This window comes from Dreissena polymorpha, chromosome 8, assembly GCF_020536995.1.
Source record: "Dreissena polymorpha isolate Duluth1 chromosome 8, UMN_Dpol_1.0, whole genome shotgun sequence".
Lineage (NCBI taxonomy): Eukaryota > Metazoa > Mollusca > Bivalvia > Myida > Dreissenidae > Dreissena > Dreissena polymorpha.
Window position 1 is genome coordinate 59034135 of NC_068362.1, and position 12538 is coordinate 59046672.

The 12538-nt window shown below is 32.8% G+C and overlaps 1 long non-coding RNA gene across 1 annotated transcript; it reads left to right on the forward strand.

Annotated features, from left to right (window-relative positions):
* Window positions 1-8067: 8067 nt before the first annotated feature.
* Window positions 8068-11297, forward strand: LOC127840928 (uncharacterized). The gene is made up of 4 exons (XR_008030636.1): window positions 8068-8228; window positions 10707-10761; window positions 10887-10944; window positions 11081-11297. It is a non-coding gene; the product is annotated as an uncharacterized LOC127840928 (long non-coding RNA).
* The last annotated feature ends 1241 nt before the right edge of the window (window positions 11298-12538 follow it).

Below are 12538 nucleotides of genomic sequence, written 5' to 3' on the forward strand. Positions count from 1 at the left end.
TGTTTCTGTGTAAGTATTTTAATGATATATGCGTCGTAAACCCTTTTTATTTTGCACGTACGTGTTTTCACATGTGCGCATGAAGTCGTTTATGCGAGAAAGCTTCAACTCTTCCAAGTGGTTTTAATTTTGAAATGGAACTATCAATGTGTCGAAATTCCAAATCATAGATATGAGGTATATTGTTTAATCCAGCCATTTAAGATCTGTGTTGAAATTTGGATAACGTTACGTGTCGACATTTATTTTCGGCAAGGCAATATAAGATTTGTTCCAGAGTACTTTAAAGACGACACGTTTATGTTAAGAACGCATTTAAAAGATATGACTGACTCTTTCAATAATGAAAAAGCGGGTTTATATTGCGTAGCTCTTAATTGTCGGTTTGTAGGTCGGTCGTTTAGTCCGTAAATCGTTCGATTTCGCGATATACCTAACGAACAATGCAGATTAGTATGGTGGATTTTTATGACGATAAAGATACGCCTTTCGATATTTATATAAACAAATCAGGGGCAATAGTAAGGGGCCTGGTACAATTCTTTGCATTTATCGTTTTTAGTCGTTAATCCTAGTTTGAATCATTATACTTTGTTATTCGTTGACTCAGGTTATCTCGAGGATGCTTTTACCTAAGATCATGCAAATTGAGAGGAAGGAAATATGTCTATTAATCTTGATATCATCGGACCAATGACAAGCTCGAGGGGGCTTGTGACGGTGAAATTAGCATTCTCACTTTATTTTGAGAACGATCGTGCTTTCCTTTATGTGAACTCATACCGTAGTATAGCGTTTGATCCGGGTTAAAACTTATATTAAGATAGAATCTATTGGCAATACCTTAAGTTCTTATCTACTAATTAAAAAATTATAAATAATTATTAAGTACGCTCCTCCGTATACATTCTAAATACATAGTAGATAGTTACGAAATGATAAGTAGGTTCTCATCAAATGATGACTTTGAGCCGTTCAGCGGTGATGCTATAAGCACGAATTCGCATCATTAAGTTGATATCTTCTGACTTGCGTCAGATAGAGGTCGTATGTTGAATTTTGTTTGCATCGTATAATAATAAAGATATTATTATCGAGATGGATAGTATTACTTTTGTTTTTAGGTAAACTACATGCATAACAAGCTTGTAATTACATTTGATTCCAGTCGGGTCAAGGTCACAGAAACCTCCACGTTGACTCGCATTTCGTTGTCAACCGAACTATGATGCTGATCAGTTTATGTTCGACCTCCAACCGCGATCTTGAGTTTCACCCTAGGATTCTTGCACTAAAAACACCGTTCCACTATGCTTAATATTTCAGTTGAATAATCCTGTAATACGAGAAAGGTAATGTGCAAATATAATCCGAAAACCATTTCATACGTTCACGTGAACAAAGTATTCCTCTGATAAGTTGTCGAGGCATTTTACAAAGCTGAAGTTGTTGTTATTGTGATGCACATCTTTGTAGGTCTCAAACGCACAATACGCGGTAATAAATAAGTCGAATCCAGGATAAGTTTAAATCGAGTTGCATGTGTTTCGACGAAATTATATCGCTACCCACATGGCTAGTATATAATCTTTGAACAATCGATCGGTGTTATTGTCCGTTTTAATTATTAACTCGCGATTGTTTATTTTCTGAAAAGTTCATCGTATTCATTGTGTTGCAAACGGTTATTCTTTTAATAGAAACTGATCTTATGTATATTCTCTATACAGTATATAGTAAACTAATCGCTTCATCGGTGGTTAAATTGTCTGGTAAAATTACATCTGAGCGGCATAAACGTCAACGATAATTAAACGATTCCTTTAATAACAATCATGTTAATTGCTGTATTTGATAAACTTCTGTTGCCACAAAGGAACTTTTAACTGTTGGCGTAAAACTTGTATGTCAGTTTCGGTTACTGTTTCATCATTGTCCAACGAAAAAGAGTTGATATTTACGCCTTTTTTAAGATGTTCTTTTGCTGCCGCCAAATGTAAAGAAGCGCCGTTATGTTTTTCAAAACACAATATACCAGTTGACGAGTGACGTCACGCGCACCTGCAAAGTTTAGACTCCGCCCACTGGTTGGCAAAAAGAGGTGGAATTCATATAAGCGCATATAGAGAAGGTTGACAAAATCATCGTTTTTAATGATAATCATGCACAATATCAAATATAATTTTACTAATTATGTCTATATAAAACATTAGCATGCAAGGGAATGCATCTTTGGAACGGTTATATTGTTGTTATTATTCGTTTTTACTCACAACGAACTCGAGAGTGGAACACAATCTAAGAGCTCGATATGTGGTTACCACAAAAATGTCTCTACTTGGCATTCTTCGCGACCATTTTTAGTTTAAAAAAAATCTCAGACATTGAAATTCTTTCAGAATAAATTAAATTTAATGAACGAAAACAAATAAGGATGAAAACAAAAAACCATGCAATAGGTCCATTTTCTGTACCCAACATAGGGTAACTGATTTGAACCTTTGTGTCTGAAAAAACTTACCTTGTTAGACATTAAATAAATTCTCTTGACTAATGTAATTGTTTGATTTAATTGTTCACACTAATTTTGACACTCTTAGTTGCAGCTTTTATATCCCGGTGTTTAATTGCACCTCTGTTCATCACAAACCGATTATCTCGTTATGATCGGATACTGTCCAGACAATTACAAAGAAAACATGGTGTCATAAAGTAAACCCAGGGACCTAAACTTGGGTCCTTGAATAAACCACATGTGGCAGACGAGTGTCCGGTCATTAAACACAAGTTACGATACCTCCATGTCATCTTTTGTCATACTGAGCAGTCATTTAAGCCAAATTTTAAAGCAAAAATACTGAACAGTTGTTTCAATAAAATATTTTAATATTAAAAAAATGAAGACATTTGTCGGAAATGGATTAACATTTATATGTGTGTATTATTATGATTAAAATGCCTAAGGGTTAGGGTTAGGGTCATTATGATTAGGCATTTTATTCATAATAATACATTGTTTAATAACTATACATTTAAAGTATTGTGCAATTTTACTGCTACGCAAGTAAGGTATTTAACGGCCGGGTACCGACAAAAGTAAACTCAGCTATTCCGTGTAAAGATTGTACATTACTGCAGTGTAAGAAACACCATCATGAACAAAAGCAATCACAATAGGATAAAACATAATTGCGTTAAATAAATTAAATATATGCATTTATCATAAAATGCTATATTTTTATCAGTCCCTATTACTTGTAAAGAGATTTCAATATACATACAAAGACAGTTCAATTTGCATAATATGCAGGGTTTTTCCGTTTGTATGCTCAATTGTATTAATACTGTCATTTAATGTAAAAGAAAATCCCCACAATATTAAAAAATAAAATTAATGTATTACGCTTTTAGGGCTTTCTTTTATAATTGATTAAATGCACCTCTGACATTATCGATCGCTGATGAAAAATTTAACACTATCCACACACACCACTTACAATTATTATGAAATTAATACATTTTTGTTATTGTTGAAATATAATTTAGTTCAGTCTTACTTTCAGAAAGAATACGACTAATTTATTGTTTTGTTTTGTGGAATTGTCAGTATTTAGTCTTCCGATCACGTTTACTTTATGCTTATAACTACTTCGTATTTTTATGACGAGGAAATTTGATTTGTGAATATACATCTATTTGGTACTAAATATGATATATTTGCACAATATTTTAAGAGTTTTAATGTTTATTTCGGTCTTATTACCAATTTATTGACTAAACAAGAGCCCTTTATACATGTTTTATATTACTGTAACCAGTGTTTTTGCCAACCAGTGAGTGCGCATGCGCTGAAAATCCCGAATGTAAACAATAACATTCAACTGGTCTATAACGTCAAACGTTAATTATAAAATAGTGGTACGGCCGTGAAAATATATGTATTTAATTCATACGCAGAGAGGTCATCCATTAATTAAAAACTGATCACTTTGCCGAATAACAAATCAGAAGGCAGTACATGTTCTTGATCTATATGCAATGTCATAAAGAGTCAAACAAATGGTTCGCCTGTGGCATATTGGCATATTTTAACTAAAATTAGACGGGACTGATAGTTGGCGTCTGTAAAATGTAAATGCACGTTCAGCTGCGTCGAACATAACCTGTATTAGTTAAGGTAATAAGACTTAATTAGAATAACACATATTATAAAAACGCTTCTCAGACAGTAGCAAAATTCTATTTCAGTAAATATTTTATTAAATTTAAAAATGTGTTTAAACATCAACATGATACATACCATATGTGTATAACTTTAATTATCTCGTCATTTAGATCACGTGAATATATACCGAGAGCGAGCAAATTGAACATCACTTAGGGAGAGTTATATATTAATGGGATTGTAAAATATATAGGATATTTAAAAAATAAAAATGGTAAACTTATAAACAATAGAATGGTGTTATTCAAGGTAAATAATTCAGCAATTTAATTGCTATTGACATAAAGTACACACTAAGCCAATGTATCAACCATTCTGCATCAATATACGTGTTTGAACTTATAAATGAATATTGCTTCCTATATTGTTACAGGTGCATAAGAGTTATTAAGCACAATATATTCAGATGACAACACATCGGGCCGGGCCGGCTAGCTCAATTTATAAATCAAAGGATCGCGGACTTAAGTCTTTGTATAACACAAAGTTCAGCAATTATTCTTTTTTTTTTAATAAAATCAATAAATTATGAAAAGACATGATAAAATGTAAAGAAGACAATAAAGTCAGTCTGCACGTTAATTTGAAATCAAGTTAAAACTCTCACAAATATTCAAAGGAAGAAGCTTTAGATCTGGATACTTCCCAAGTACAAAGAAGTTAATGTAAAACACGATGGATAAACTTTTGCATCATACGTAACAAAAAGGTATAACCATATCTTTACTGTGTTTAATGACACTTTGAAATAAAATTGTCTTGTATGATCTTTATAACAAGGTTACCTGTCAAGCGCAAGCATTGTGAGGAAGTCTTTAAGGTCAAGGTAATAGCCGGTTTAAGCTAGAGTAGGATGTTTCTGTGGGCAATCGGTGCTTTTGCATTAAGTTGGTTCACCAGGATGTGATAGACAGGTTCCGTCGCACATAAATAAATAGGAATGCAGCTATAATTTAAAAGTACAAAAGATGCAATTATTTATGAATGCATGTGCTTTTCTCATAAGGTTTTACCTGGAAGCGCTCTATCGTCAATAAAATGAACATGCTTCAAATTAAATTTTGCATTAAGTTAAAAACGAAACTTGTACCGTAATCATCACCCAAATGAAATCGGATTCGTAATGCCTTGACTTAAGCTGTATTTATATTTTTCACTTATAGATGTCGTTGTTTATTTCACCTACGTGAACAAGGAAGTGATCCAAATTTACCGCGTTATGGCTCAGAAGATACGAATACAATGATAAATTGGCTATAAATTTAACTTTCGTGCTAAGTCACAAGCCCATTATGTGATATACGAGTACATTTTTAGTTAACAGACAAAGAACATTACCATTTATCCCATTTTCACCGCGACATTGACGGTATAACACGTTGTGGGATATACTTGCTTGTATTCAACACTGTGGAATATACCTGTCGCGTGCACGGACTACTTTTTAAATGACGTCATGCGATATGCGCTAAAATTAGGTCGATATTGTTTGGTTCATTGATCGAATTTTAAGGTCACCCATTAGAAGAAAATGTGCACATTTTGCAGAAAAACATATATCTGACATATTCACCAAAAGAAATGTTGAAATAAAATATGAAATTACACGATTTTTGTTTTGTTATTTTTTTATTTATAACAAAGTCGACAAAACTTAAGCTTCAAAATTATACGACCTTCAACCTTTAAAACTAGTCATATGACATAATTTTTCGCCATCCGTATAATGAATCAGCTGATTGATGGCGTCATAAAATGGCATACTTGTTGCGTCATTTTCCTCATTTTTTTGACGATTTATTATAAACGCGACTTATTTCACATTTTTTCTACATGTACTGTATGTCGACATATCTGAATTGTCAATTGATCACATTTTCCTTATTTCGTGTAATGTGCATTGCTTATAACCAAAGCATATACTTTTGACATTTAACTTAAATATTAAGAATGTACAACAAGCCATACACATATCGCACAGTTCATGAATAATCTGCTATGTTTGCTTTCCTATTTAATTCACGTTAGGCATAGAGCTGTGTAAAGTATAAGATGGTAAAAATAGCACCACACTGGAATTGGGAACGTCCCATTTTGTACACGGGTATTTTCTACTTATTTATCTGTTGTGTACTGGAATGTTTTCCATTCTTTGTGTATTTGTATATTAAATTATTTTCTCGTACAATAAGGGCATTTACCATAGATAAATAAAACATTGTGCAAGTTTAAACATAATTATGTTTGTATGCAGAAATCTGCAAATGCAACCGAGTTTACCAACGGCTATTATTAGATAAACTGCTCCGGTTCATTTGAACAGCAGTAATGTAGAGTACATGACGTAGCGTGTGACGAAGAAGAAAGTTTATCGCGTTCATAAACTCATTTGAATAAAGTGATAGAATGGCATAAGGGTCTTTATTTAACTATGCTAAAATAATTATTAAAGACCCTAGATGCAAAATCGTCAATTATTGAGTTAAATGGATTATTAGATGGATTTTAAAGGATAATTAAAGGTAAGATACTAGTTCTTACGTGTTTTGATTTTTGTTTGTACTTTTGTCGTTCCCTGTTCTCGGGGAAATGATTTTAACATGGGCGCCATTGATGCATCGGATCACACACGGCATACCCATAACATTTTATAAAAAACACGTTCTGCGCGTCCTTAAATTCGTCCGAAGTCGGAAAACGTATTGCCCTGTATATTTTGTCAAATAAAGTGTCAGTCGCTGCAATTGTCTGTTTACTCGTCAAAATTGTCAAGGTCTTCGATAGCTAAAGAAACTTCAGCGTACAGTTTATTTAGTATTGAAAGACCTGTACAAAGTCGCGCCAGTCAAAAATCATAAAAAGCGACATAAAGTTATGGTAGCCAGAACTAGGTCGTCGATGGTGTACATGTATGTTGACATCGACAGCATTTTGTCAGGAGCAATCGCCGCCATATTGGATTTGATCATTTTCTTTCGAAAATAAAATGAATTATAGTAAAGTAAAATCTTCTTTTCGCGGTCGTAATGTGTTAAAATTCGCATACTGCGTAAAATTGAATGTAGGCATATGGTGATATTTTTTACTTGTTTTACAGTTTGTGTGTGAATTTTTTAAAGACTATTTTGCGTACCAGAACAAATACATGTATATCACTACGCATGGTTACATTTGTTAGATTTTAAGCGCTTTTATGACTGAATTAAAATTATTGTTAAGGTTATTAGATCTATTTATGTTAAATGTCACGTTGAACAAATCAAATGGGATAAATAGAATACTAGGATTAGCGTTGAATACAGAGAAGTTTATGTTGCTCGGCTCGAACACCGAAAGCGCTCGCCAAGGCTCGCGCTTCCGGCGTTCTAAGCCTCGCAACATAAACTTCTCTGTATTCAACGCTAACCTAGTATTCTCTATATATCTACCACAGGTTATTTCATATTTAATGAATATTAAAACAAATATTTCGCAAGTGACAATGTCGTTTTAATGTCCACTTAATATATATATATATATATATATATATATATATATATATATATATATATATATATATATACCTCTAAGTTCGTATATAACTGGCATGAAACGACACGAAGAACTATTTCTTTTATCATTCTTTTAGATATGGCATTGACAACTTCATAAAATGCAAATGTAGCATAGAAAAACCAACTTAAAAAAAGACGATCGGGAAGGACTATCGTTCTGAACCAATTTTTAGAAAATAACACGACAAATCGGGAAGGTATTTTGTTGTAAACCAATTTTCAGAAATTACACGACAATCGGGAAGGTCTTTCTTCCTGTTAAAACTTTCCAATTTGACACCTCAACACCTCGACAAAAGATCGCCCGTTGAGCCGCCAAACCGTGAATTTTTAAGAAAGAAAATCGGAAATATAATCGGGGCGACTTAACATTGCCACAATAGCGCTTCCTTTTAAAAGCACATAGAGAGAAATTGGGGGTGCATAGTTTTCCAAAGCAGTGAGCAAAGGTTTGTGTCATTTTTTTCTTTTTTAATTACTCTTTTCAATGTTTTTTTATTATATACATAGCTCATTTTTAGAAACAAACAAAGTACTAGCCGTGAAACACCCGTCATAAACTGAATGTACATGTTTCTCTTTCACATTTTTTCTGTCATAATCTTAAATATAAAACAGCATTTTGTTAAAATACGTATTGTTTCTATTATATAATAATGCTGTGCGTTTATTGTTTTGATATTCTCATACATTTTTGTCACATTAGTAGGTGTCTTACGATGCTCAAAATAAATAGCATGACACTAACTTATTTGCGCTTACCTGTATGCATAATGAAACGATATCACATAATAAAATTGTTGTATTTTGATTTTACCTGATATATATATAGGATACTAGTCTTACAAATAGCAGCCGGGAGAGCAGAAAAGTTCATTCTTCTGACATTCTTCTGACATTCTTTTGAGTGTAAGAACTACGCTTAAGGGACTTATTGCGCTTATTGATAAAATAAGTAAATATTATTATTTCGGCTAACACTATATGTGGTTAATCAGCGGGAAAAGTGACTTGTTTTAAAATAAAATATTTATTAGGCTGATGTGTTTGTTCAAATGTTCAAACTTTGCGGAAGTCTAAATATTCATCAGACTTCCAGATTTCATTTAATTACTGGTATACCTCAGACGTCCTGGTTTTATTGAATTCCAAGTATACCTCAGACTTCCTGATTTCATTGAATGCCGAGTATACCTCAGACTTCCTGGTTTCATTGAATGCCGAGTATACCTCAGACGTCATGGTTTCATTGAATTCCGAGTATACCTCAGACTTCCTGGTTTCATTGAATGCCGAGTATACCTCAGACGTCCTGGTTTCATTGAATGCCGAGTATACCTCAGACGTCCTGATTTCATTGAAGTCCGAGTATACCTCAGACGTCCTGATTTCATTGAATTCCGAGTATACCTCAGACGTCCTGGTTTCATTGAATGCCGCGTATACCTCAGACGTCCTGGTTTCATTGAATGCCGCGTATACCTCAGACGTCCTGATTTCATTGAATGCCGAGTATACCTCAGACTTCCTGGTTTCATTAAATTTCGAGTATACCTCAGATGTTCTGGTTTCATTAAATTCCAAATAATATATTTAATAAACATTTCTTTGTCATTTGAAGATGTAAACAATATACAATTGTTTATCCAATTACCAAATATTAATATCAAACTCATCGAATATATATTAAAACTTCTATTACAGTTATGGGCGATAGAACACACCTTAATATTTACATTAAACAGTCCATATATATTAAGAAAATTATTCCGATTGAAGATTTTCATATGAATAATCATACATTATGAATAATAATAATAAAGTTCATCAACACCCACTATGATTATAACAGTGTCATGTATTGTAAGTATTTAAACAAATTCATAAAGAATTTGTGTATCTGCATCTCAAATCTTGCTAAACCAGTTGTTCGTTTCCAGTAATGCTACAGTGTAGTGTTATCGGATATATAATATACCATTCATTTGAAGCACGATTGCTCAAAATACTGCAGCATGAGTCGGCTATTAGTGCACTATCAATAAAGTAATATTTGTGTCCTTCTTGATATAAAACTAATGAATTCAAGTATTTGGTTTCAAATTATGAATGGAAATAAAACAATTATTAGTCTGTGTGCGCTATAAAATATCAATAATCATAATCATATTATTATGATAAGAATAATATGTTTTCAAAAGTATTCTCCATTAAAATGTATCTAAACATTTGGATTACATGTTTTTAAGTTGTAATAATTATACTATATTTATAATTACAAGAAATATGCATTTATTCAAATGTTAAGGATATAAAGGTGAAATGTTAAGGATATTAAGGTGTTATTATAAATGTCATGTTGTTTAAAAGTTGGTTGCATCATACATGTACAACAATTGCATACAATTAAATTTGAAAATTATCGAATAGTCCTACTATTACTAGGGCGGACAGTTAGTATCGTCTCTTAAACATAAGCTTAATACGATTTTGCAATGATTGGCTTTGTTTACAAGTGAAGTAAACATCTATTAATATCAATATTTGATTTGCTGTAAAACACAGCTGATTATCGGATTTTCTTGCGTACACAAACAATGTTTTAAGTAATCTCGTAACTTTTCTTTAAAAAGCTCTACACAGAGTATTCTGTCTACGTGTAATAAAGAGAAATCTGACGGCTGTTTATCTAGCACAACGTAAGTTAACTTGAAGCAGAGGCTTTTAAGCTTGATTTCCATATGGATGGTTCGATGTGTCTAACCCTATATCGATTTCAACGGTTATTTTGTAAGAAATTTAAAATAGAAAATGATTGTTTGGAAAAGCGCCCTTTTATCGGTCTTTTGTATAATCTTAGATGACAAAACGTGACATTAAAACGACAGAATTATCTATTTGCTAATTATGTAAGTTGTTCATTGCAGATGCCTACAATCGGTGTAATCACGAGAATTCTTGTTCTATCTCTGGTAACCATAGGTAAGGAATTAACATTACATTTTCAATAAAATTAATATAACATTTCACTATTAAATATTAATAATTAACGATACTAGCAGTGGACATGCTGTCAATCTGTTTTATAACGTCTTTTTGTTTTAAAGGTATATGCGGTTATCCGGTCCAAAATCAAGGTCCCACAACGAGTACTGCTGCTCCTAAGTAAGACTTTGTATGACTAGTATGACATTATGTTGATAATCTATTATGTATCTTTACGACTGAAAAATATTAACTTCATGAAATAATTAATCGATTAAATAATTTACATGATTGTACTGTTCTTCCTCTGTTTCAGCATAATAGCACCGGCCGTGGCTTGCAACGCAAAATTACAAGAAGAAGAATGATGACTTTTTCCGGAATCTTCTTTGCTAGAGATTTTTTCACAACGCACTTACATGTTACAAGTACAACGGGTTGAGCTTGTTTTGAAGACCACATTTAATGTATCGATTTTATTTAAATATGTAGTAAATGCGGATTTAAACCTCGTTCATATTATACTGCATATTAGAATAGACGAATAAAGCTTATCCATTTAAATACGTATTCAAAATGAATGGCATACTTAGATCTTCATTCAACGTGTCAAATCGATAATAGGTTTATACGCATCATTGTTGTAATGTACGCGTCAATTTGAAGAGAAAGAAAATATTTTGATCTGTATACATTGCATACATTTTTTATATTAAATCGGCGTTCGTTTGTTAATGTATGGTTGTACTGTTATATCATACTCACTTTATGAGTAGCGAACACGACATTATGATGAACGTCCTTTTGCTTACTGTTCACACATGCGGGCTTGTAAATGAGAGTTAGTAAATGTCTGAAATCGCTATATTTAAACTTCGTGCATTTTGATTTCCATTATAATAGCAGTGCTTTATTTGAAACAAAAGGTTTGTCCCAACTAGAACCGGTGTCATATGGATAAAAAAAACTATCGCCTTCCACAGTTGGCAAACTTGTGTATAATATTCTTAACGTAAGAATTTGATACTTAAATAATTGATCTACGTATTGTTCCATTGTTGAGCGAAAGGAACAGAACGTCCTTAAATTACTTAACCATTTCGCGATCGGAAAAAAATGTGTACTGATGCAAATTTCCAATCACGATTAATTATAATCGGAAGTGTATTTTTAGTATGAATATGCGACATGATTGTAATTTCGTTCCTTGGCGTAGGTGGTCTTTTCGTTTTTAAATCTGTTTAACAAAGTCGGATTGCTGTCATGTCTAATATCAGTAAACAGTTTCATTTAACCTTATAAAGGGCACCTACCATGCCTACGTAAAAAACATAAGGCACTATATATGAGTCGTGTTTTGAGAAAACTGGGCATAATGCATGTGTGAAAAGTGTCGTCCAAGATTAGCCTGTGCAATCCGCACATGCTAATCAGGGACGATACTTTCCGCTTTAATGACATTTTTCGTTAAAATGAAGTCTCTTCTTAGCAAAAATCCAATTTAGGCGGAAAGTGTCGTCCCTGATTAGCCTGTGCGGACTGCACAGGCTTATCTGAGACGACATTTTACGCACATGCATTATGCCCAGTTTTCTCAGAACGCGACTCATATAATACAAAAGGAGGGTAGCGAGGTAAAAATCTATTTTAAAAATGCTGAAAACACGCGTATTTTGTAAGTTAATGAAATGTTTCGTTGTGTTATGTTTATTGTGGTATTCAATTTGTAAATCGGTTTCCACTAGCCCGACCGATCCCTCTATTTACACCTACT